Below are 22592 nucleotides of genomic sequence, written 5' to 3' on the forward strand. Positions count from 1 at the left end.
GAAAAAAAGAACTTTCCTTTACTCAACACGTCTTTATCATGTACCCAGGCACAGATAGCACTGTCTCAGTTAGACTGTCACATGCCATTAGGTGCCCTGAAACCCTGCTCTTCCTAATTACAACAGCTCATCATTGATCTTTAGAATTTGTCTACACAATTTCTCCTCTGCTACTAACCATTTTTTTTCAGATGTGGAAATGCATAATGTAATGTAAACAGTTTGATTCTTAAGTCAGCAGTCAGAAGATTTAAATATATGTAGGAAAAATTTAAAATGTTATGGCAGTTTGCAGATTTGATATCATATTATGACTTTTCCTTCCAATGGCATTCATGTCTCCAGCCTCCTCCTCCAGCTCCCTGCGCCCCATTTCTCCCCCCACATGTGCATGTGTATCTAGGCCTTGAGCAGCAGTGAGAGACGGCCATCTCCTCTACTATGGAACTTTAAAACTATGCAAGTGTTTTTGCCCTCCCCAAAACTCACATAGGATGATCAAGGGATTCTTTTTTTTTCAGGCATCAATAACATTCTGAGGGTTGTCACACCCAGGCTTCCTGTGAGCAAAGTGTAGAGATTGTCACATTTTGGCCAATTGACCTGAAACCCTAGCTTAAACTAGAGATTGGCATTTGAGTCAAGGGCAGCTCTCTGTGTGATGGCCAGTGGCCTAGGAGATGGTCTGATGTGGGATTTCTCCTAGAAACTGTGTTCACACTGAATAGTGAGGAAGTGATCAAAGGAGATTTTTCCCTCCTGGTGTGTCTGAATATACAATTCACAAAAATCCTCACAGAGAGCAGAGTGGTGTTCAAATGCAAAGAACGTCATCAGGAGCTAGCGATAACCTGGAAACATAAATGCAGCTAAGGAGCTTTAGAAAGGGATACAGAGAGTTGAGTAACGAGACCAGCATTTTCTAGAAGGGGAACTGTCTTCACAGCTGTTCCAGGGCACCAGGAGGCCAAGGGTTTTGAAAAGCTTTCCTGTACTTCCCTTGTAGTTTACTTCTGCAGCAGTCATGGCCCATGTCAAGCTGAGGGACTCTTTTTCCCCTTAACTACCCCAAAGACCCAACACTACTAAAAACCTAGCTGCTTAAAACGCTGAAGGCTGATGTGCTCAGACTGCCCCTTGAGCTATGGCAGGACAAGGTATTTTTTAACTTCACATGACAAGGGCTAATGATAGTGCTCTTTCTTGACTCATCTTTTGGACATTACTAAAGCTGCAACCCCAGATTACAACCTTATTTTACCACAAGATCAAGCCCTGTGAATAAGAATTGCAGAGGCAAGAACAGACAAAGCCACAGATACGGTTCTGGCTTGCGATGTCCTAGATTTCCCTTAAGTATATTAACTATTGCAAGATAAAGGTCAGCAGAATTGAAGAGATGAACCACAAAATTACTGGATTGCAACTCTCATCATGGCAAGATTGAAACCATGGGAAAAAATAGAAGTACACATCCATTATCATTTTGAGAGATTTTGTTTCACTTTTTTCATAAACAGCATAAGAGATCTTCTGAACGTTGTCAATTTCACAATATTCACCCTGAACTTTCTTTATCATACAACTAATAACATTTTGTTAATTAATTGTATAATGTTTTTATTATTTCTATCAATGATATGAGGAAGAGAATTGTGTCCTTGTTTCCCTGTTTTATCCTCAGTAACTAGCACAAAATTTGTGGGGCCCAGGGCAAAATTAAAATATAGGATCCCTTGTTCAACGACCTAGTGAACAAGTATTCTGAAGGAATAAATCTTTTATTCCGTAGACTAGAAATGAAATAATTATAGGCAAGATTAGGTCTACAGTATCAGTTGCTTCTCCAATAATCAATCTCGTATTTTCCTCTTTTTAGTTCTGCTTTTTTTCCCAATGGTCCAGAATACTGAAACCTGCTCAGCCTGAAGAAAATAGATTAACTTTTGCGTTATCTTTCATTTCATTCTTGTCCATGTACAAGCTCAATAATTTTATCAACTCTCTTTTCAACCGCTATCTTCCAGTTGCTTTGGATATCTCAAGTTTAAACCCCGAAAGACCCTAAATAATTCGCAAAAAAAAAAAAAAAATTGATATTTTAAAAAATATTATTATGTATACACTACCTTAGTGATACTAAAATAATAGGGTAGAAGAAAGTGCAGTTACTTGCAAAACTAGTATGCTTTATATCTGGGAGGTCTCAAACCACTGATAAAGACCAGACTACTTTAGAAAGAATAATAACTTGAAGCTGAAATTTACTCAGTGCATCACAAATCAATGACAAATAAGTCTCTCCACTCAGTCTCTGACAAAGTATTTTTCTTCAATTGAAGGAACAGACTTGCCTTTTTCCAGAAATGACTTGATTCCGGAACTGTCAGAGGAAACTTCTTTTGAAATAAATACATCTCTGTTGTGATATGCTAAATCAGTTCGTGCAGAATAATGAGTTTTTAAAAATAAGTTTCATAAGTTTAACAATGTTTTCTTCCCTTACAGTTAAAAAAAAGTAATCTAATAATAAATCATGGCAGTGTGCCTAAGGTAAATCCTATAGGATTTTTTTTTTGGCCATAATTAAGTTTCTTATTAGTCCCATGAGACTGGATCCATTCTAAACTGTATCCATGCTACCCCTTTTCATTCTTAAAGTGACGGATTCCTATTTTTATTCCTCTGTATTTCTTCAAAATGTATCATGAAGGTGGAAACTGCGTGGATTATTCTTGCCCTCAATAGTGTAACTGAAAGAGAATGGTCTTTGGAAAGAGACAAACCTAAATCTTGGTTTTGCTGGTTTTCCTCCTGTGTTGCCTTGGAAAAGTTATTTGATCTCTCTGAATCTCAGTCTTACCGTCTGTAAAAGGGAGATGATGCTTTCCTTGTGATATCTGTTATAAAGATTCATGGTGAGACAGATAAATTGAATGGCACGTGATAAGTATTTAAAATATGGTAGACATGATGATGAGCATTAATTCTCATTGTTTATAGCTAACTTCCCTTTTATAAAGTTTTTTTCTCATAATCAAGGGAATATGTGCTCATCACAGAAGGCTGGTAATATACATAGGAGTCTAAAGAGGCAGAAAAAACAAATTATCCACAATCCTAAAATGACAACAATTTGACAGATTCACATCCTGTCGTCTTTTTTTGTATAAATACTTTTAACCAGTTAAGATCACACTCACTATGGCAACGGAGGTTGGATCGGTGGTTACCGTAGGGGAAGCGGGAGCGGGGCGGGCAAAATAGGTGATGAGGCTCACAACTGAGGCGACGGACTATAATTAGTTTTTTGGTGGTGAACATGATGTAATCTACACAGAATTCGAAATATATTACGATGTACATCTGAAAGCTATACAATGTTATAATCCAATGTTGCTGCAATAAAAAATAAACTAAAAAAAATTAAAAAAACCCAAGATCATACTTATTATGCCTTTTAGTTTTTGCTTAACAGTATGTCATAAAGATGTTCCCATGTCATTAAAAATTTTTCATAAATGCCACTTCAACTGTTGCTGAGTAGCTTATTGTATACATTTTCTTTTTATTGAACTGTCAAACCACCTTCATTTCAATGACAAAAGGCTTAGAAACACCTAAATAATGGTCTTGTAAGTGTTGTGGTAGTTTGCAAGAAGGGGCAGCTTTGACCTTGTTCTCTCAGGTCCAGCCTCTCCCATTCCAAAGCACCTATTCTCCAGTGGCTTGATTTCGAAGCAGCCGCTTGGAACCAGTGAACAATACAGTTGGCCCTATCCACTGTGCACACTTCCACACTAAGAAAAAAAACATCCATTTAAGCCAGAAAATGAGTGTTTCTGAAATGGCACATAGTCATTATCGTGCTGACAGAAATAAAAAGGTGAAGGAGATTTATAAAGAGATACTCCCAAGCATTCAACCTTTTGATCTCTGGAGGCACAAGACTTTTAGAATTCAGAAGAACGAATGATAAAGAGAGACAGGAAAGTGGCTGGACTAACTTTGGATCCAGCTCTAGGATGGTAGTGGAGAGCAATTTCCCATTTACTCAAGTCCAGACAGGAGGTACTTGGTTACAGAAACACAGATAAGACATGGACTGGGCCAGAACTACAAAGTTCATAACCCTTCAATAATTTGCAAGTTGAGAGTTAAGTATATTGAAAAGTGATACAATCACCTACGTTGTTTGATACCACAAATTTACTCCTCATAGCATAATGTGTGTCAGTGAATAACACAAGAATGGGAAATTGGTTTGCTGGGAATACCTGCCCAGCTGACTGTCCTTTAAGATAAATTGTATTGGTGACAAAATAACGGAAGTCATAAGAGGAAGTAATTATAAGACGTATAATAGTATTTTTAAACATCATAAAATTAAGATAAAGTGGTTCACAGACAATATTAAAGATTCTTTTCTTCTCCTTTGTGAAGTGGACTCTTTACAGATGAGCGATAAAAACAGGGAGAAATTGAAACATCAATTCCTTAAAGAGAGAACTGACCTTACGAACAAGTCTAATAGCAGTTGCCCTCATTTATAAAGTGATTCTTTTTGAATATATCTCAATGGTGGGTTTTAATTTAATTGCAGAGGCCTTGAAGAGGTGTGCCTTCCAGGAAGGGTAACATACCTCCGCTAACTCTAGACAGCGGGTAAAACTTTCCTGAAAAGATCTGGAAAGCTCTGCGTCACATTAGTTAATCAGAGCCTCAGCGTTAACGCAAGGATGCAAGCATTGACTGACACATTGGTGACCTGCTCTGCAGGTCTGTATGGAGAGTGACTTAATGAATTCCTACTATCCACTGTCTTGATGCTCTGCCCCAGAGCTTCTTTCTGTGGCTTTCTTCTTCCTGGCCATAGGCTGCTGAGCCTAGAACTTGGAGGCACTTTATCCCAACTTCCTCATCTTGTGCCTGTGAGCTCTGGCACCTGGGAATCCCCTTCCTGGCTTATCTTTTATTCCTCCTTCCGTCTATTTTCACTTCTATCAAAATCAACCACATTTATGGCAATACAGTGGTTTAAAGAGAACAACAATGTTAATATTGATCTCTCTAACGACAATGATTAATAGTTTTCATCAAAATCGGGAGATGTGGGGCTGGCCAGGCGGCATAGCAGTTACGTTTGCATGGTCCACTTCAGTGGCCCAGGGTTCACTGGTTGGGATCCCAGGCACAGACTTATGCACTGTTTATCTAGCCATGCTGTGGCAGGCGTCCCACGTATAAAGTAGAGGAAGATGGGCATGGATGCTAGCTCAGGGCCAGTCTTCCTCAGCAAAAAGAGGAGAATTGGCAGTAGATGTTAGCTCAGGGCTAATCTTCCTCAAAAAAAAAAAGGGGGAAATATTAATTGCATATAAGATAAAAACACTGAAAGCAGTAAGCCCAATGCCTAGCACAGGTTGATGGACTATGTGTGGTTATTTGCTTTCCCTAGAGGTAAAATCAAATATGTTGGAAAAAACTGAAAAGAAGATAAGGCTAAAATAGTTATTATTCCCTATTTGATATCATTTTGCCTTGTATTCAAATTGACTGTGTTTTAATGGTGACCATTGATTTTTTAAAAAAAATCTCTGCAACAGAAAACAATTTATACACAACACATGCTAATCTTTAGATTTTTTTTTGTGTGTGTCTGATAAACTGTAGTGACATTAATTTTATTTTGATCATCATTGCCCAAATCATGTTGTATTAATAACATCATCAACAAAATAAAAGCTCTTAGTGATCTATTAGTAACCTTAATCAGAAGCAGGATTTAAACTGTGAAAACTATACCTATATTGAAAAAAGTTGATAGATAACTTACTGATACTCTAATAGATAATTTAATGACATAGCAAAGCTCTGCTCTAGAGCCTATGACTACATGACCAAAAGGGAAATAGTGCAAAGAAATAGGAGAACCAACTCACATAACCCAAATTACTGAATAATTTTCCTTTCAAAGCCAAAATATTATGACTACTTCAACATTGTGCGTAAACGGGTGTTAAATCTGTTCTAATAAAGCTGCAGCTTGTTTCCACACGCAGCCTTAAATCAAAGAATTGTAGCACGTAGGATATTGTTGATCATCTGGTCTAAACTTCTATTTTTATGGTTGACAAAATTGAGAACTAGTTTATACCTTGAAAATGACTTCTAAATCTATTGTGTCAAGTATGATTTACTTCAACTTTTAAGGGATATATTGCACAGTTTTGCATTGCCACATAACCTACTACACTCTTCTATACTTTCCTTAGCATTTCCTTTTATTATATACCAATGGGCCTTGACTGAGCTCTGTGGGTGACCCCTGGGGGCTAAGCCATAGAAAGGAACTCTAGCTATTTATTGCTCCCTAGAGTTTGTTCTCATAGATTTACTGGGTATCTTACCAAGAAGTGGCCAAAAATCACTACCAGTAAAGTCAGGATATAATCTGTGGTTGACCTTTTATGAAGATAATGATAGATAAAACAATGTGGTCTCGAATTTTTTGCTAGTTAAACTAGTCATAATTTGTAAACATGAACCAACTAAACTTGACTTTATTGTTTTAGGCAAAAAGGTTTACATATTTTATTTTGGAGTTTTCCTTCTATTTTTTTCCTTATTTGAGTTCAGAAGTGAATCTGTTAGCTCAATGAGAGTCAGCTTCCCAAGGAGAGAATTGGGGATCTTTTTAAATGGGTGAAAAGAAAATTCATTTCTCTGCATGCAAGGAACGTTTGCTGTTTGTTGAACAGAACTGAATTTACTTTCTACAGTTTTTTGTGGAATTGTTTATTCTGTATTGAATTGTGAGGAAACACTCATAGAGATTCATTGCTGGGCAGGGCGGAGGGCTTCCAAATATAATTTGGTTGAAATTTCTTAAAGATATAAATTGTCTATCTGGAACTAGAAGGTTCCTCCCAATTTGCCTTGATGATATATTCAATCCTTGTTTGTTCATCCATTCCATAGAGAAAACATCCACAGGGGGTTCTTGATGGCAGGGAAGTGATAAGGGAGCTCCACTTTAAATAAAACCAATTTCCACCTCAAGTAAATCTATAAAAGCCAGGAGCCGAGCCGCTCTTGTTAGAAGTTTATAAACTTTACAACTCGCCAACACTCAAATCTTGTCTCACTTTTCCCACAATGGTTAATAAGGATACTTTCAAATGAAAAGGGTCTTTGTGCTTGTCTTGGAAGTCAGCCATCAACTGACCTACCTGAGATGGCCCTCAGCAGTATGGTGCCCCCCACAGCCATGGTCAGAGAGAGAGGAACCCTGACGGGCAATGCAGGTGACAAGGAGAGCAAAGGAAAGGAAGATGCGAAGGCTGGAGGCTGCTGGCCTGGAACTAAGGAGCGATCCTGGGACTGGGGTGCTTCTGTGCGGAATTCCTTGATTTCCACAGAAATCCTTTTTTGTTTGTCTTCTATGATTTTGGTCTTCTTCCTGTTCTAGATCAATTAATACTAAATTAATTGAGGCAGGTGAGGGAGAGCAGAAAGTTTAGGAGGGGATGGAATGTTAACAGATCTGAGTTCAAATCTTATTCATATCATTTATCAGATAAGATATTTTGCTTTTCTAAGTGTTGGCTTCCTTTTCTATAACGTAAGATTTTTTTTTCTCTGTGAGATTAAAGAAAAGGGATCTGTTTGGTACCTGGCACCAACTAAGCAATCAATCAAATGTCCATTTACTCAGACTTAACAATTTCTGAAAGCTGCTCAATAACAATAGGCATCTGTGAGAGAATAGAAAATATATATATTGGGTTCTGTCCCCAGTCCCTGACACAGGGCTCCTGAAACCCTGGTAATTTCCTAGGTGATAAGAGCACTAGGAGCATCTTTTGTTCTACTGGGGCTCCTGGGTGGTTTCTGGATGGGGATTGGTCACCGGAAAGACCAAACCATGATTGGAAGCTGGGAATTTTCAGCCCCACCCCTCATCCTCCAGAGAGCAGAGGGTGTTGAAAACGGGTGTTGATCATGCCTACATGAGCCTAAAGCCTCCATAAAATGCCAGCAGTACAGGGTTCAGAGAGCTCCCAGGTTGGTGAACACATCCACACTGGGAGCATAGCACACCCCAACTCTATGGGGACAGAAGCTCCTGTACTTGCGACCGTCCCCGATCTCACCCTTTATATCTCTTCATCTGGCTGTGCATCCGTATCCTTTATCATATCCTTTAGTTAACTGGTAAATATATGTGTTTCCTGAGTTCTGTGAGGTGCTCTAGCAAATTAATGGAACCCAAGGAAGGGTGCATTGGAACCTCTGATCTATACCTGGTTGAGCAGAAGCACAGGTGATAACCTGGGTTTGTGACTAGTATCTGAAGTATGTGTTTTTGTTTTCGTTTTTAAGATTTTATTTTTCCTTTTCCTCCCCAAAGCCCCCCAGTACATAGTCGTATATTTCAGTTGTGGGTCCTTCTAGTTGTGGCATGTGGGACGCCGCCTCAGCATGGCCTGATGAGCGGTGCCATGTCGGTGCCCAGGATTTGAACTGGGGAAACCCTGGGCCGCTGAAGTGGAGTGTGTGAACTTAACCACTAGGCCACGGGGCCGGCCCCTGAAGTATATGTTTGTGTGTGTGGTGGAGGACAGTCTTGTGAGACTGAGCCGTTAACCTGTGGGATCTGACACTGTCTACAGGTAGATAGTGTCAGAAGTGATTAAATTGTAGGACATCCAGCTGTTGTTGCAGAGAATTTCTTGGTGTGGGAAAATGCCCCCGACACTTCATGGCCAGAAGCGTCAGAAAGTGGCCTGTTCTGTGTGGACAGTAAAGGAGACACACAGGGAAGAAACACAAGCATTGAGGTTTTTTCCAAAGGAGCATCCGTGAAGAATGAGGAAGAAAAGTGATAAAGTTGTTTTAAAGGCTTGCTTTAAAAAGGTCTAGTAAGGGACTGCATTATTGATAACACAGCCTTGCAGCTCTGTGATGCGCACCTAGTTTCAAATGCTTACAAGTTTTCCTGTGAATTATCATCCTGGTGAGGAAATAAATACATAGATGAACTTAACCAACGTAGGAAAGTACTTTTGTGGGCTGACGCATCTAAGAAGATACCACATCCTTATTTTAGAATTGGTCAGGCCAAAGACTGTCCTGTGGTTTTCCCCCAAATGACTTTCTTAGCTTTGACTTTGGAGAAAGTAGAGACATGAATAGCTAAAATATCTTGCTCATTTCTTCTTTTTTTTTCCTTTTTTTCAAGATTGGCACCTGAGCTAACAACTGTTGCCAATCTTCTTCTTCTTCTTTTTTTTTTTCCTTCTCCACAAAGCCCCCCCGGTTCATAATTGTATATTTTCAGTGTGGGTCCGTCTAGTTGTGGCATGTGGGATGCTGCCTCAGCATGGCCTGATGAGCGGTGCCATGTCCGCGCCCAGGATCCCAACCAGCGAAACCCTGGGCCACCGAAGCAGAGCACAGAAACTTAACCACTTGGCCCTGGGGCTGCCCCCTCTTGTTTATTTCTTACACTGTGATTTAAATTGTTTCGGCTAGCCAAGATTTTAATTAAAAAAAGAAAAATAAATTTAATTTTAAATTAAAAATTTTAAATAAAAAGTTAAAATTAAAAGGTCTAATTTTAAATGAAGGGGCTTGCATCACTTCCCTTAGGGGAAAAAATTCAATGAGAGAGCATGAAAGCTTTCAAAATGGGGGCATTTTTATCTGCTTTGGAGATATCATCGAGGAAATCATCCATCGTACTTATCTTTGCAGAGTGACTTTGACAGAGAAAGATTCTGTGTGGCTTAGGTAACACCAAATGAAATGCCTGCTTCAGCTGCACACAGAGCTGAGGAACTAGAGCGGGATCTCTTGGGACGGTGATGGCAGGCAGCAGGTGTGGTTTTAGCCATCCTCCACCACATGTGCTTAAATACAGGGTGACTGTTGGCAATGGTCAGATCCGCTCACATTTGAATCTCTGAAGCTCTTGCTGCCTCCCGAGTCAGGATGCTTTCTGATATCGACCCCTTTAGGGGGAGTGACAGAGTTAAACAGCGACTGAAACCTCTGAGAGGTTCAAACAAAAACAAAGACGGAAATAAAAATTGACGAATGCAAATACCCAGTTTTCCACAGCAATGCTATGCATTCGATGGCCTTTGAGGGCCCAAGTGCTTCGCTATGATAGTGATTCCTTATTGTGTTGCCTCAAATGAAATCATTACAAAATATGAGTCAAATAGAAAACGCGATGACTGTTGTTTATACTCTCATACATGCTGTTATTTCGTATCCGTAGGACTTATTATTCCATCAGGCAGCATTGGGAAATGATTGAGAACATGTGTTCTAGAGGCCTGGTTCAAATTATGACTCAGCCTCTTTCTAGCTGTGCAACCTTGGGCAAGTTGCTTAACCTTTCTGTGCCCAAGTTGCCTAATCAAAAAACGAGGATAACAAGAACAGCTATAAAGTAAGGCTAGTGGGAGGATTAAATGAGTTAACATGAAGGGCCTGGCTCTTAATAAATGCCGGTTATACTTTGGTTAATATAAGGTTTATCTGCCCTGCTAGCCTCTAAGGAATACAGGGCGATCTTTATCATCATTTTATTCTCCACATGTACTGTAATGACTGATACACAATAAGCAGGCCTGCAAAAAAAAAAAAGGGTCCAACATACTGAATGTAACTAATAAAATTTGTTAGAATAACTATAGCTTTTAGTTGATAATACATTAATATTGGTTCATAAATTGTAGCAAATGTGCCACACTAATGCAAGATGTTGATAATAGGAAGCTCTGTGCCTGGGGTAGGGGTGGAGGGTGGGTATATGTAACTGTACTATCTCCTCAATTTTTTGGTAAATCTAAAATGGTGCTAAAAAAAGAAAGGCAATTAATTATACAGAAAGTAAGTAAAATAAAATAAGGGCCTACTAATGAGACTCGGTCCTCCATGGTCAGGTGGTAAAATGGCTGAATCAAGACAGACTGAATTAAAGGAACCAGCAAAACCTGAAACTGAAGAACATCTTGTCTGAATACCAAGGCTCTGTTTATAAATGTGATTGCTTATTCCTACCAATCCAAAACAAACAAACAAAATGCTCACTTGGGAACAGTGACAGCTAAAGAGATGGGGCATGGAAATATTATTGACAATATACGTTACAGTATACATTTTACATTAAGTTGCTTTGCTTGTTTATAAGTCTTGTCCTAAAATAATAATTGCACCGTTTTAAGAACATTCAGGATATATCTAATAATTGAAAAAAAAATCTTCAGACTGGGTCAAGACCAGTGAATGCCAGAATGATTCAAAACTGGCACCCTTAGTAACAAGTGCCTAATAAATATTTGGTGAAGGAGTAACATTGAGCAGGGAGATAGATGAGGCTGCCACAGGAAGGCTTTTCCCTCAGTGGGATGGGGTCACATGCGGAATTACTTTGGATCAATCACAACAATTACACCCCCAAATGTTCTTCTAGATGTTTTGGTCTAATAAAATTGTAAGTATGTGGCTTCATCATATATGAGATATGGACTATTTATAAATATATAAAAAAGACTTACAGAAAGATTATTGGAAAGAGGATTAAATATAAGTACAATCCGGGGTACAATTTTAATTTGGTGATTAACTCATGCACAACTTCCATTCAATTCAATATTTCCTAATTTTTAAACAGAAAATCATGATCACGTAGTTTCTCCTTCAGAAGCATTTTCTCAGAGTTGAGCTACCAAATGTAAGTTATATGTAGTAGGGCTTCTTAATTTTTTAATTTTAATTTTATTTTATTTTACTTTTTTTGAGGAAGATTAGTCCTGAGCTAACATCTGCCCCCAATCCTCCTCTTTTTGCTGAGGAAGACTGGCCCTGAGCTAACATCCGTGCCCATCTTCCTCTACTTTGTATGTGGGACGACTGCCACAGCATGGGTTGACAAGCGGTGTGTAGGTCTGCACCTGGCATCCGAACCAGCAAACCCCAGGCCGCTGAAGCAGAACGTACGAACTTAACTGCTGCACCACTGCGTTGGACCCTATGTAGTGTTTTTTAAGGGAAAAATAATGTTTAATTTAAAGTAACTTAGTAACCTTCCTTTATTCCTGTGCAGACAGGAAACTGTTCAGAATGATCCACTGGTGACTTCATATAGCCCTGTTTGGAGAAATATATCAAACCAACCTATAGGAGTCTCTGAAAAGCCTGTGTCCTCAGAAGATCTCGCTTTTGATATGAGGGCAAAGGCAAAAAATAGACAGAAAGCCACCCACTTGAGCACATTCTAAGTGCCCAAAACTGTTCTAGACTTGGGAGAATTCATCAGAGAACCCAATGGATGATGAGCCATTCCTCGATGGAGCTTACCTTTCCTCAGTGAGGCAAACCAGGCAGCAGGACCCCGTTTGGTCCTTCAGGTGGAGTGCCATATGAAGCGGAAATATTGGATTGATAGAAAGCGTGTTGTGTTTTTGTAACTAAGTTGTATTGGAAAGAAAGAAACAAATGGAGTAATCTCTTCTTTGGAAAGGATGAGAGTTCAAGCAGAGAGAGAATGGCATGATTGGGGATGGGAGAGTGTGTTGATGGTGTGCTGAATTTGAGTACCCACTCATCCGTTGTCTGCTTGTTGGCTGTATAGCCATCCTGAGCCACAGCTTCCTTATCTGTACCATGTGCCATCGGGATGACAAAATGAGGTCATGTGTGCAAAGTGCTCTGCTGTTGCCTAGAGTGGGCACTCAGAAAAGGGTCCCTACATTATCAAATTTCTAAATCCAAGAATTTTATTTATATTGAGTATATTTATCTTTCATACTTCACTCAAGAGATTAAAATTTCTCTCTGATACTTGGATTTACCCCATCTGAAATTTTATTTGCCATATTTTGGGCCATGCTATAGGTTTACATACAGGTTACAAACATATAGGCCACTTCATCCATTTTTAGGTCACTTCATCCATTTCCACGATGCTTTCCCATCTGAAAATAATGTTTCTTTTCTTGCGCATGAGAATGACTTTATTTAGTATGAAATCAAACACAACTGTTTGTATTATTGATGCAACTTCCTGTGTAAGTTTATGTAGATGTGTCAGAATGGGACCTGGCCTGTGTTCCCTCCTTTATTCTGATGTAAGCTTGACTCTCTTGTTGCTGTTAAATTAAAAGAATCTCATTGGGATTTAGTTTTCAAGCTACAGCAAGCCTCAAACACAATGTCAGGTCTTTCAAAACTGTTTGGCAGGGCCTGGTTTTGAGAAAATAAAGAGGCAAGCTCTAGTGGATGGAAATGATAACTCACAGGAAAAAAAAATGGTGCAATAATACCACAGGCGATCTGGGGTGTGTATTCCCAGAGCAAATAAGGAATAATGTTACATTTACAATGACTGGCCTTTGGAAAATATTACCAGCTTCTTTCGAGAAAAGATGGAGAGAATTAGGGATTTATTCTTGTGACATCCTGAGTAGATAAAAGCACTTGATATGTGTCATCTCATTTCCCTTTGAAAACAGTCTGGGGGGAGAACGCAGGTAAATATAATTTCTTCCATGTTTGTAGATACAAATGGAGAAGCTGATTTTGATCCTGAAGTTCCAAACTGAGTTGGCCACAAACTCAAGGTAAAAATTCAGGCCTCTTTCAGTCAGCTTCCACAACTTTTCTTAATTTCTAATCCCAGCAGGCAGGTCCAATCATCAAAGTTATGAAAAGAATCAACACTATCAATTAGTGACAATTTCACTGATCCTGAGGGATGAAAAGTAGACTTTTTAAACGCTTTCTTTACTCAAGGTCCTTTTCCTTTGGTTTGTGTTTCAAAAATTATGAATCTCCGTGTATCCTTGTAACAACTATCAGGATAGCTCCTAACTGGGCCAAGGCCATCATACTTCTCTTTAAGAATATAAAAATGGCATAGTTGAGCTTTGAGCTTAATATGTAGACTCTATCAATTCCTTTAAAAACTTTTTATTGATATGTAAACTAAAAATAATCTACTAGATTAACACACAATAGGTCACTTGTGAAAGATACCACTGAGCTTGGAGTCAAAGATCGGTTTTCATTCCCACCTAGCACCACAATTTCTAATTGTCAAATTAGAAACTTTGGACTGATCGCTTAGCTTCTGTGGGTCTCAGTTTCCTCATTTGTGAAAGAAGGGTAATAATAATACCAGCATTGTTTAAATTATAGCATATTTTTAGGAGGATCTCTCTCTATATATGATAATATACCTGATAATATTTACTGTACTGAGAAGGTACATTATCATATAGATCATAAAAACTTTTGAGTGGTAAAATGTTGAACATATTAGTCTTATAGTCTGTGAAATAAACATAATTAGATTTTAATTTACTGTATTTAATGAAATCTGAGATGTCATAAATTGTAAGTCATGCCATTATTTTATGTACCACTATGAAGGAAAAATACATCGTCAATTAAATTAGGACACAAAAGCTAAGATGCATCCTGCTTTCAGAGATATTAACATCTGAAAAAAAGTTCATTTTATTTTAGTTGATAGAATGTGGTAAATTACACTGTCGCCCTGTGTAACTTATGTGTGTGCCATTTTCAGACTTAACTGTTGTGAAAGAAGCGTGGTTCTTAAGTCTGCAATTTGCCTATTCAATTTAAAAAGTCTGAATTTGAGAGTAATATACTGGCAGCCAAGAACCTAGGTTCTCAACTGAGTTAGAATCTACTTTCTACCGTTTAGCCAGCTGCATGATCTTTGCTAAGTAGCTATGACTATCATCATCATCATAATTATTGTTGTTATGAATATTGTTTATGATATGCGACAATAGGCAATCCCTATAGTGGCTCATTAGTGTTGATTAGAGAAAATTAATCCCATTCAAGCATATTTGAAATATTTTCTACTGATCACAAAAGAACTGAATGAAAATTTAGTTGATTCAAAGCAACACTTCTCCATTTCTGGAGAAACAGCTCAGAGCTCTCATGCTGCTGACAGTGGGTCAGAATCTGATGGAGGATATGTTCATACATACATATGACTACAGTGTGCTAATAAATCATTTCCTCCAAATGTGCTGCTGTCATCATGTGCATCAGTTAACAGTACAGCGGTTCTCAGAAAACATTTGGAACAAATGTGCACTCTTTTAAAATACGTTATATTTTATCCAAACCCAAAACTGTCATGCTCATTTCAATTTTATTCACAATATGTAAGAATATATTCTATTTTTGCTGGAAGAAAAAATATTCAATTGAAGTCAACATGTTTTGCCTATTGTGAGCCATAATGGGATATAGAAATGATATATAAGTAATTTATCAATAAGTCTAGGATACAAAAAAATCATTTCATCTTCTTTTTCTTTTTGGATTTGTAGAAAAGAGCAGCATGTTGACTATCAAGTTGCATACTGTGTGGAGTAGGCAGATTACTAAGACTCTTTGGGCTTCAAATTGATGACCCATAAAATGCAGATAACACCAGCTCAACAGAAAGTTGTGAGAATAAACAGATAATATAAAAGTGTCTGGTATGTAACATGGACTCACATACATTAGATGCTATCTCTTCCTTTCCTCTTAGAAGGGTGTAGGCTTTATTTTGTTTTCATTTTGGATTCTCCAAAGGGCCGAGTCCTTCATTTTGACATTCCTGGAGACTCCCATGTGGCAAGTCTGAATGAAAATTTGATGGCATGAATTAAAGACTCTTTCCTATGCATTCAAAAGATATTTTCAAAATGAACACTGAGGATGGTTGAGAGAAGATCCTTGACCCTTTCTCTAACACTCTACTCCAAGTCTAAGCTAAATACCAGACTCTGATGCAGCGAAACAGAGTTGGGTTTATTGTTAAAGTTTACTCAAATATGTACATGGCTGTAAAGGCAAACTGTGCTGCTCAACTTGGATGGCTTTGGCTGACCCTTAGTTGACCTGCTATATGAGGTTCAAATCAAATGGGTAATGGAGGCAATTGCTGCATTGTCAAAACACAACGCTCATTCAATATTCTCTAGGCTACTCTGGTGGTTATAAAAGCTACAAATTTTTAGATCTTTGATCTCCAGGCTCCAGTTCATCCCTGGTCCTGTGTGGCTGTCTGTAAAATTAAGTCTCTCAGCGTGGCTGTCCAGAGTAACCACAAAAGAATGTTTATGCAGTAGAAACAGTTTCCCTGGACAGTTTTTCCCAAGGTCAGCAGTGAGTCTCTGGCTTCCTGATACTTACGGACTTCTTACAGTGACACTTTTCGCATCAGTTATCCAAATAGAAGCATTGTCAGTGCAACAGGAATTGGCCCATGTCAAACTGACAGAGCTACACTGCCAGCTGAGGGAGACGGCTGGTATATAAGCCTTCTTGCAAGGAGGCCCATTTGGCGTTCGCTAATCAGGAAATAAACGACATTTGTGATTCAGGATCACACTGTAACTTTCATAAAGTCCATGACTAACAAAATCAAAAAAAAAACACCACGATCCTAGGAGTGTCCAGGTTTTTTCTCAGCATTCAGCTCAACTTTGTTCTTAATTGCACAGACCTCACCGCCTGAGTATGTCAAATTCACTTTTTCCTTTCCTTTTTGGATGGCGATGCATGGAATGCCCTTGTATAAACACAGCCAGGGCATGAGCACAGTTCTACTTCATTTCCTCAACTCTTTGTTTTGCCATGCCCTCATTCTCCTCTGTCTGCATTCTTTGACCACTGATGGACTCAGCCAGCGTCACGCAAGGAGGTGTGTAGAGGAATTCATGAAGTCAAGGCAAAGGAAAAAATCAAGCTAAAATAATAATAATAATAAAAAGCAGACGTATTAGGGTTCTCCAGAAAAACAGAATCAATAACCTATGATATGTACAGAGAGAGAGATTTATTTTAAGAAATTGTCTCATGCCATTGTGTGGGCTGGCAGGTCTAAAATCTGCATGGCAAGCCTGCAGGGTGGGACCCAGAGAAGAGTGGATGTGGAAGTCATGTGTCCAAAGGCAGTCTGGAGACATCATTTCCTTCTTCCTTGGCGAACCTCAGTGTTTTTCTCTTAAGCTCTTCTACAAATTGGATGAGGCCCACTATATTATGGAAGATTATCTGCTTTACTCAAAATCTACTGATTTAAATGTTAGTCATATCTAATAAGAATCTTCACAGCAACCTCTAGAATGGTGTTTGATCAGACATCTGGGCACCATAGCCCAGCCAAAGTGACACATAAAAGATACCGTCACAGTGGGATATTCACTCACGATAAATTGAAAGAACATTTAGGCTCTAAAATTTAATAAGTAACATATATTTTTAAAAAGATGAAGAAAATATAATTGAATGTTTTTAAGTCAATCCGAAATAATTGTGATATTGGCCAGTGTTCTGGGAAGATTGTAGGACTCACGCCAAAAAATTAACATAAGTCAAACTCTTCTACCCATGCCCCTCTCCTTTGAATTCTATTTTTGGATAATCTCTTAGACCTGGTTTTGAAGCCCCTTGTGATAATGTTTTCATATTTTCTTCTAGTGCGTTTTATGGCTAAAATTCTTTGTTCCAACTGTTATGAATCTAATAAAAATATGTCAAGATAAAACACATCAGCTTTCTTTTCATGTATTTCATATGTTCATCACATTCAAAATAAACATTTTGAATTAAATATAGTACATCTATCTTTCAATATGTATGATATGTCATTGTGTCTAAAACAAAATTTAAACAACCATGGGGAATAAGAGTATCTCCTCCATGCTTTACTTCAGTGTCATGTTATTATCTCAATCCCTGATAAAAGATGAGACATCCTAGGAGTTAACTGGATTCCAATGACTCTTCTAAATAACACCAAAAAAGTTTGCTTTGCGATTTTGATTTTCTGATTTTCAAAATTGCTTGTTTATTAAGCTTTCCTATTTGATTTCTTATAGTTGGATGGAATTATTAAGCATGCAATTGGCTTTCCTGAATGATTGAAATAACAATCTACCTAGTAGCAGATGACTAGAACCAACTTCTTAAAGTCTGCATTGTTTATTTCAACAATACAATTTTGAGTTAGAATACCGAAAGTAAATTCCACTGGAGATAGTCATCAATGAGAAGGTGGGATGAATCTGAATGTATAAGCAAAAGAGTAGGCAGAGAAAGAAAATGAAGGACGTGCCACCAAACACAGGATGTGTCATCTTGCTGACCCCATTAATTTAAATTGCTAAGCAAAATAAATGCAACTCTTCTCATCTTCAAAGCACTTCATAAAAGAAAACAAAATTAAATACCATAATACTAGGGATAATTTCTATTTTGCTGATGAAGAAACTGATGAGAAATTCTAATGGCCTTTTTAAGGGTGCAGTTGAGCTTTGACAAAGCTGGGATTAAAGAAAGAGCTCCCTGCCCAGTCTTCACCAGGGCACTTCTCTCCGTGGATCCTGCAAATCGGTCGGTACAGATGAATCATGAAGAGAGCTGGCAATCTGGCTGCCGCATGGAAACAGGCAAGCCTTGGATTCTCTCAGAGTCTGGGGGTTGCTAGTTCAGTTTCGGTAAGGCACAGGACAGAGGAAATTCAGCAGCACAGTCTCAGGGTAACACAGAAGACAAATAAAACCCTGACGGGAACAAAGAGATGCTCAGGGCATTTGCAGTGCCATCCCCAAAAAATTCAAAACAAAGTAATAAAAGGAAAGTTGATCTGTTTGGAGCACTGCTCAGGAATTACAGGCTGTCTGTGCCGAAATCTCCTCCCTGAGGAAAGCTATCAATTCTGAAAAATACACCCAGTTTTAGGAAGCTACTTTCCAAGGCAACTTTCTGACAATGTATTGGAGCAGTCAGTTTTTCCTTTAGACATTTTGTTGCTAATTTGCAACACGGAAATAAAATGGCCTTGGGAGCTTCATACACATTCTAGTTTAAGAAAAAAACAAACAAACTTTGTCTTATAAAGTCATAAGTTTGTCTTAAATAGACTAGACAGTTTGTAGGTGTTTGGCCACAGAGATATTTCTGTGGCTGTGAAAATTTCTCCTGCCATAGACACACAAAAGGCACAGGGCCATGTGGTCTGAGCCAAACACACCTCTGGGCTTCAGTTCTTACGCAGCCCCCCCAGCTCGTATATGAATGTGAAATGAATCATATTTCCACCAGAAACAAAGTGAAAATTTTCCCTGGAGTCTGAAAAAGTTGAACATTTTGCTTGGCTTCCTTCTGAATAAGGTATTTTCAAAGCAACATAGACCAGATCTCACATAAATGTCATTTAGCCAGGCTGCAGGGAGTAAAATTATCCATGGAGTAAATCACGGACACTGTTAACATTTCCCCTGCTACAATATCTAACAATGATTTTTAAAAAATTAGTGGTCTCCAGAAGAAAGATGGCTGAGGTTACCGTAGAAGACAAGCGGAGTGTTCTTCTGTAATCTGTAATATTTTCCCAAATTAACAACCACAAGGATGTCAGGAGCAAGCAGGCCCAAGCCAGTATGGTACTGCTACGGGCTTATGAATATAAGGAACAGACCCATCACATGATTTTCCCTCCCAAGTTACATACTCAGTGTCAGTGTCTCTTCTCCCAGGGGGTTTCTTAAGCTCCCTTTTTAGTTATTATTTAGAAAAGTAAATAAAAGAAGGTGGGGACATATTTATGAAACAACTGAGATTCATTTCTGCTTATAAGAGCACTATTTTTCTTTGTTAGCCAACATTTGGCTTTGAGGCTTGCGTTCCTGCCTTTCCGCTTGGAGACACAGACTGGAGTCAGAATAGGACCTTCCCTAAAGGAAGCTCTTGGTGAGGAAGACTAATTTGCGCAGGGTAGAAAGCAGTGAACGTGCTGTAGACTCTAGAACAGGCTGCTACAGCCTCGGCCACAGGCCATGCTTCTTTGTGGGTGCAAATAACACTGTGTTAATGTTCTATGTTGGCAAAAGCGAAGCTGTAAGAAAGAAAGGGAGGGAAACAAACCCACAGGAATGGAACTCGTGCTTCCACTGATATCTGGTCTCATGAAATGTCAGCCGGTGTTCATTGAAGGATGGCAGAAAGCGTTCGCTGACAAACATTTTCCATACTAACCCCAAATCAGAGATTTATTTTAGTTTTCCTTGAAGGCATTTTGGCTCATACTGGTTACAAACTAAAATACAAATAGCTATGGGGAGCAGCGGGGAAGCACATCTTAGGAGAAATTTGTATGACAATGGAAAATGAGGCTCTGTAAGAGGAAACAAAAATGGTCCTCCCAGAATGACAGAATGAGTAGAAAGAAGTGGAATAAGACACATGATTTCCTGATGTTGCCCAGGATTAGTTAGTCCCGATGTAGCAGAAGTGGTAAGCTTTCAATGGGTTACAAGGGGTTGAGCTATCCTTTTTCTACACCAGAGTTTTACTCACTTAAGTGAAAGCTGAACAATTTGGATAAGAATCATTGCACTGGGGGAAAAAAAAAAGAAAGAAAAAGAAACACTGCACTGAAAGATGGTATAATTTTTCACATTTTTGTTAATTTGAAAGATAAAGGCTAATATGTTGTCATATTTTACAGTCTAGAAATAGGAGAGCTCTGAAAAATATCTCAATGGAGATTTCTGTCAAAATGATCCACCTACTGGATCTAAATGCCAACCATGAGAGAAGTGATGTATTCAGATTACTCTTTACAGCACCTGATGGTAGGTGGGAGTGTGCAGATCTCCTCTAAAACCAAGCACACAGATAAATATTTAACCCTATAGTAGACACTTGACCTTTCCTGCTTCTACGTGAATTGTAATATGAAAATAATACAAATAGGAATTTGAATCTTCTCGTTCAAGGCCAGCTCTGGTGGTACCTCTTCCTTTATACTTTCCCCTGTCTTCTCACTGATTGAGTAACTGCCTTCTCTGCGCTTCTTGGCACTCAGCTGTGCCTGCATTGTAGCACTTGTCCAATTTCTTTTATAGTCTGATGTTTGTGTGTTACCTTCCCCCACCAGACTATAAACTCTTTGAGGACAGAGGACTTATCTTATTCGTCTCTCTGTATAATCTCATCGTCCTTAACATTGTGCTTTGCACCCTATAAATGCTCAATAAATAGTTGTTACACTGAATTTGTATGTTGAATTTTATCACCTAAATTAGGGAGCATCTAAATCATCTAAAATATTTTAAAAATCATAATCACTTGGGTTTATACAGTATGTTTTCTCTAATACCTAACTTGCATGATTTCACTTGATTTTATTACATCTCTGTAATAAAAAATAGACTTTGTTCTTCTCATGCTTGTCTATAGAAACTAAAACATGGAAGAGAAAAACAAATGTTTCAAAGAAGGTTAGTGTCATAAGGGTCAAATGTATATCAGAATCAGGATCCTGAAGTCCTTCTCAAGGGTGTATATAAAAGCCCAAGAGTTGAAATTTACCTGGATGCCTTTAAATGTCTTGGGTCTCATGTTACATATATTAAGAAGCAACTATGCTAGTAGAGCAATATCGCATTGGAAATTGACATTCGACACAGAACGGCAGAATGAAAATGTATTCAGGTCCACTTAGCTCTGACTCTTTAGAGAAGCTGTAGGTTACAACCAGATCTAACGGCAAAGGCTCAAAGTGTTCCTAGCAAATTTGAGATAAAGTAGGAGGAAAAGATGGTCAAAAGGAACAAGATTAACGGATAACTTTCTTTCCCTATTTTTTTCTTCTAATTTTGTTTCCTGAAAAACTTTTTTTGGCTTCCTTCATAATTCTTACTTTTGAAAAGTAGATAGAAAAAATAATATAAATACAATGTATTGAACAGGACTATTCAAAGAATAATTGAATATTGTCAATGCCAAAGCTTACGTTCTCAAGAAAAAATAAATAACTTTATAAAAGTTTGGAGTGGATATCTTTTGTTTTTGTGGGTCCAACTCTAGGCCCCCCCCCTTTTTTATGGTATCATTTGCTGCTGCTTTGTTCCTGGGGTTAGTGGTTTATTTATTTTATTTAGTTCTTTAACAAACACTATAGCACTTCCTGTGAGTGCCAGGCACTGTTCTAAGCACTTTATAAAATCACTTCAATATCTATAATAACCTTACAAGATAGATAATATTTTATCTCAATTTCAGAAAAAATTGAGGCATAGAGAGATTACGTAATTTACCCAAGGCTACACATCTCATGAGGAATGGAGCTGGGAAATGAAGCATCGTTAGTAACTGTGTTTTGTCCTACAAAGCCTCATCTCCTTCAAGGAGGATGCTTAACAGAAGCTGATGTTTTTTCTAACTCATCATACTGTCTCTCCACTTAAACACAACGCTTTTCGGTAACCCACAAAAACATGTTTGTTATTAATACTTTCCCTTCATTTTTAGTCCAATTGCCTTGTTCTTTGCTCTTTGTTGATATATATCCACTGAGTCAGACTCACACCTCCAAAGAGAAAGCGCTATTTATGTGTAAGTTTCACCATGCGGTGCCCATCCTGTTCACAGAACAAGTAACTTCTTAAAAGACTCATCTGGAGATTAAAAAGTAATTCAGTTCAACAAAAAACATTTATCAAGCACCTATTAGAGGTGATGCACTACAA

The sequence above is a fragment of the Equus caballus genome, chromosome 10 (assembly GCF_041296265.1).
Source record: "Equus caballus isolate H_3958 breed thoroughbred chromosome 10, TB-T2T, whole genome shotgun sequence".
Taxonomy (NCBI): domain Eukaryota; kingdom Metazoa; phylum Chordata; class Mammalia; order Perissodactyla; family Equidae; genus Equus; species Equus caballus.